This window comes from Balaenoptera physalus, assembly GCF_965194825.1.
Source record: "Balaenoptera physalus genome assembly, chromosome: 19".
Classification (NCBI taxonomy): Eukaryota; Metazoa; Chordata; class Mammalia; order Artiodactyla; family Balaenopteridae; genus Balaenoptera; species Balaenoptera physalus.
The window spans coordinates 368,925-374,285 of NC_138900.1; positions in this window are offsets into that span (position 1 = coordinate 368,925).

Below are 5,361 nucleotides of genomic sequence, written 5' to 3' on the forward strand. Positions count from 1 at the left end.
AACAGCTGAATCTGAGAGAGACCCAGGGCATAGACTCTTTTTTTTTTTTTAATTAATTAATTAATTTTTGGCTGCGTTGGGTCTTCGTTGCTGTGCGCGGGCTTTCTCTAGTTGCGGCGAGCAGGGGCTACTCTTCGTTGTGGTGCTCAGGCTTCTCATTGCGGTGACTTCTCTTGTTGCGGAGCACGGGCTGTAGGGCGTGCGGGCTTCAGTAGTTGCGGCACATGGGCTTGGTTGCTTCGCGGCATGTGGGATCTTCCCGGACCAGGGCTCGAACCCGTGTCCCCTGCATTGGCAAGTGGATTCTTAACCACTGCACCACCAGGGAAGCCCCAGGGCATAGCCTCTTACAAGGCTATGGTGGCCAGTACGGCCAGTACGGCTAGTTTTAACCATTCCTGTCCAGACCCAGGCCCTCTTCTGTTCTCGCACAGGCTGGGTTGCAATACTTGATTAACACAGCAGTCAGGAGGGTTTGATCCCTGGTTGGGGAACTAAGATCCCACATGCTGCGTGGCGCAGCCAAAAAATAAAAATCAGACACAGCAGTCAGGAACCCTCATTGGTAGGCTGAATAATGGCCTCCCACATAGGTCTACATCCTAATCACTGGAACCTCCTCTGATGGTTTATATGGCCAAGGGACTTGGAAGCAGTAACTAAGTCAAATAACTGAGACGGGGAGATTATCCTGGGTTATCTGGGTGGGCCCAGTGTCATCACAGGGGTTCTTACAAGAGGGAAGCAGGAGGATCAGAGTCAGAAGGGGATATGATGATGGAAGCAGCTTCTAGAAGCTGGAAAAGGCAGGGACACTGGTATCCCCCCTGGAGCCTCCAGAAGGAACCAGCCCTGCTGACACCTTGATTTTAGCCCCATATGACTCATTTCAGATTTCTGGTCTCCAGAATACATTTGTGTAGTTTTTTAATTTAATATATATAAATTTATTTATTTATTTTTGGCTACATTGGGTCTTCCTTGCTGCACGCAGGCTTTCTCTAGTTGCGGTGAGCGGGGGCTACTCTTTGTTGAGGTGCGCGGGCTTCTCATTGTGGTGGCCTCTGTTGTTGCAGAGCACAGGCTCTAGGCACGCAGGCTTCAGTAGTTGTGGCACGTGGGCTCAGTAGTTGCAGCTCACGGGCTCTAGAGCACAGGCTCAGTAGTTGTGGCGCCTGGGCTTAGTTGCTCCGCAGCATGTGGGATCTTCCCAGACCAGGGCTCGAACCCGTGTCCCCTGCATTGGCAGGCAGATTCTTAACCACTGCGCCACCAGGGAAGTCCATTTGTGTAGTTTTAAGCCACAAAGTTTGTGGCAGTTTGTTACAGCAGCCATAGGAAATGAATACATTGCCCTTTCTAGTTCTTTTAGAACTTTAACCTTCCCTGCTCCTACCTGGAGAAGTATTCGGTGTGCATTCCCTTGCCCAGCAAGTTAAAAAACTCAGCTTGAAAAAAAAAAAAAAAGAGGAATTCCCTGGCAGTCCAGTGGTTAGGATTCTGTGCTTCCACTGTTGGGGGCCCGGGTTCAATCCCTGGTCGGAGAACTAAGGTCTCACAGGCCTTACCACGAGGCCAAAAAACAAACCAAAAAAAACCCTCTGGTGGTGTCTGTTTGCTGCTTTGAGAGTAGGCATGGCCTGCTTAGCCAAGTGCCCTTTGGGGAATTCCAGAACTAGTCTTGAAAATTAAGTCCTATTAATGAACAGCCATTAGTGAAAAGAGATCTCAGAAAAGTTAAGGAAGAGATAACCCCGTACCTGTACTCCCAGCTTCCGCCCCCTTTGCTGGCTGAGGGGAAGGCACCTTTCAGCATCCTAATAGAATTCCATCTCCTAAGAATGTGTGGAAGTTCCAGATGTGCTCTTGGTTCATAGATGGCCATCTTCTCGCAGTGTCCTCACATGGTGGAAGGGGCAGGAGAGTTCTCTGGGGTCTTGTTTATGAGGGCACTGATTCCATTCACGAGGACTGCATCCTCAGACCTAATCACCTCCCGAAGACCCCAGCTTCACATAACCAGCATATTAGAGATTAGGAGTTCAACATGAATAGGATGGGTTGGGGGACCACAAACATTCAGTCCATAACAGTACGTAGGTTTTCATTCCTCTTAGTTAAATACCTAGGAGTGGATTATGGGTCATTACAGTAAGTCTATGTTGAGCTTTGTAAGAAACTGCAAAGCTCCTGTCCAAAGCGGTTGTACCATATTGCTTTCCCACCAGCAACAAATGAGATTTTGTGATGCTTTGCATCCTGGCCAGCCTTTGAAATTTCAATTTTTTAATTAATTTATTTTTTATAAATTAATTTATATTTTATTTTTGGCTGCATTGGCTCTTCATTACTGTGCTCGGTCTTTCTCTAGTTGCGACGAGCAGGGTCTACTCTTCGTTGCGGTGCGCGGGCTTCTCACTGCAGTGGCTTCTCTTGTTGCAGAGCACGGGCTCTAGGCGCGCAGGCTTCAATAGTTGTGTCTTGCGGGCTTCAGTAGTTGTGGCTCGCAGGCTCTAGAGCGCAGACTCAGTAGTTGTGGTGCACAGGCTTAGTTGCTCCTTGGCATGTGGGATCTTCCTGGACCAGGGCTGGAACCCATGTACCCTGCATTGGCAGGCGGATTCTTAATCACTGAGCCACCAGGGAAGCCCCATAATGTTTTAATTGATAGCCCCTGTCACCTCCCTGTTCCCTCTTCTCCCATCTCCCCCTTGGTCACTCTGTTCAAGTTTCAGTGGCCTCCCTGCTCTTCCTCATACACGCCAGGCATGTTCTCATGTCAGGACCTCTGCAATCCTTGTTCTCTCCATGGGGATCCTCTTCCCCCAACACCTTCTAGCTCAGGTCCTCACCTCCTGCGATTCATCAGTCACACAGCACCTACTCAGTGAGGCCTTCCCCAAATTCTCTATTTAAAACTGCAACTGCCCCTGCCCAACAGTCACACTCTGTCCTCTTTCCCTGCTTTATGTCTCTCCAAGGCATCAACCCATCCGACTGATACATGATGCATTGTGCTTGTTTACTTTCCCTGCTGGACTGTAAACACCTTGTTCTGCTTTCTGCTTTATCTCTGGCTGCTGGAATACTGCAACAAGTACTCAATAAGTGTTTGTTGAACTAAAAGAGCTAGATGGAGGTACACCAGCACAAGTGAACAGTGGGCAGCCACACCTTGGGTGCATGTCTTTGTTGTTTTCTGATTCTAAAGTAATCCTTGCTCACTGAAAGCCAAGACTTGCAATGTCCGGAAAAATATGAAAATAAGTAATCACATCCAGAGTCTCAGCTGTCACCAGCAATCATGATTCATGTTTTGGAAAACATCTTCCAGTTCATTCAATCCACAAACACTTGATGAGCATCTCCGATGTATGTCAGCACGTTGGTCCCTGTAGAATCTAACTAGGAGCACGACAGACAGTGTGTCCAGCCTTGTGGAACTGGCTAGTTAGCAAGATGGGCATTTATCAAACTATCACAAAAGCATCGACATGAAAAAAAAAAAAAAAGCATCCACGTGAACTTGAATAGGAAAAAGAAACAAAATAACAGCAGAGAGCTGTGAGGAGTGATTAACCAAGGGGTAGAGAAGGAAGACTGCCCCTACAGGGAGTGGTATGTGCTGATGTGGGAGGGGCAGTAGGGGCATCAGGGAGAAAGGGGTGAGGGGAGTGGGCAGGATGAGGTAGGTAGAGCCTTGTAGACCTCAGATTATGTTAGGAGAACACTCAGGGAGGAGACCCAGGAAGCAAGCAACCATGGGAAAAACAGGGAAAGGAGGCAGCCAGATGAAGACGAAATGGCCAAGAAGGGAGGAGGGAAGCTAAGGGTGGGTGATGTTATGGACCAAGAGAGAATGGAATTTAGGGAGGAAAGACCCCCTCCACCGTGGGAGGGGCAAAAGGCCATAGGTGAAATCCCTTCGTGAACAGCAGTTGGCGAAATGGCTTCACTGGAGAAGAGGTGGGTATAGGGTTCAAGGCTGCCTTTGCCAAATTAAAAAAACCCACATTTACAAGGGCAGCACTTAAGACCCCAAGAGATGAATGGGTTGAGAGTGTGTTTAACCCAGAAGAAAATAGCAAATACATAAGTCTAGGATGTCTAGGCTTGGAGTGACCAAAGGAATTCAACTGAATCCTTTCTGGTAAAATAGATTAAACAATTTTTAAGTAGAAAAAAATTGTAGGTGTACAAATCAATGGATTTTAGTATTTTCATGAGGTCATGCAGTCATCACCATTCTTTAATTCCAGTACATTTCATTACCCCCTCCACCCCCCCCAATTAGCAGCCACTCCCCATTCCCTCCTTCCTCCAGCCCCTGGCAACCACGAATATACTTCCTGTCTCTACAGATTTCACTACGTTGGACATTTCATATAAATGGTATCATACGACAGGTGCTGTGACTTCACTCAGCATAAGGTTGTCAGGGTTCATCCGTGTTGTAGCAAGTGTCAGTACTTCATTCCTTTTTATGGCTGAATAATATTTCATCATATGGCTATACCACATTTTGTTTATCAGTTGATGGACCTTTGGGTTGTTTCCGCTTTGGGGCTCTTATGTATAAGGCTACTATAATTGTTCATGTACAAATTTTTTTTGTGAATATATGCTTTCAGTACTCTTGAGTAGATGCCTTGGAGTGGAATTGCTGGGTTACTTGGCAACTCTGTTTAACCTGTCGATGAAAATTCAATGAACAATCAAACTAAGAAGAGAAAGAGGAGGATTTTATTTGAGCCAAACTGAGGATTATAACCCAGGAGACAGACTCTCAAAAAGCTCTGAGGGCTTCCCTGGTGGCGCAGTGGTTGAGAGTCTGCCTGCCAATGCAGGGCACACGGGTTCGAGCCCTGGCCTGGGAAGATCCCACATGCCGCGGAGCAACTAGGCCCATGAGCCACAATTACTGAGCCTGCACGTCTGGAGCCTGTGGTCCGCAACAAGAGAGGCCGCGATAGTGAGAGGCCCGCGCACCGCGATGAAGAGTGGCCCCCACTTGCCGCAACTGGAGAAAGCCCTCGCACAGAAATGAAAGACCCAACACAGCCATAAATAAATAAATAAAATAAGAAAAAATTTTTAAAAAAGAAAAAAAAAGCTCTGAGAACTGTTCCACCTACTAGAAGTCAAAGATACATTCATACACATTTTCGGGACAAAGGAACGTACATCAAAATGATACACTGATATTGTACATAAAATTCATCAAAGACACGTAGTCCAGGTAAGCACAGACAATGTGAGCAGTGAGTCACCACGACCCCCTACAGAGTTGGGAAGGAACCCCGGCCGCTTGGCCCCGCCCCCGGCGCCCGGCCCCGCCCCCGGCGCCCGGCCCCGCCCCCG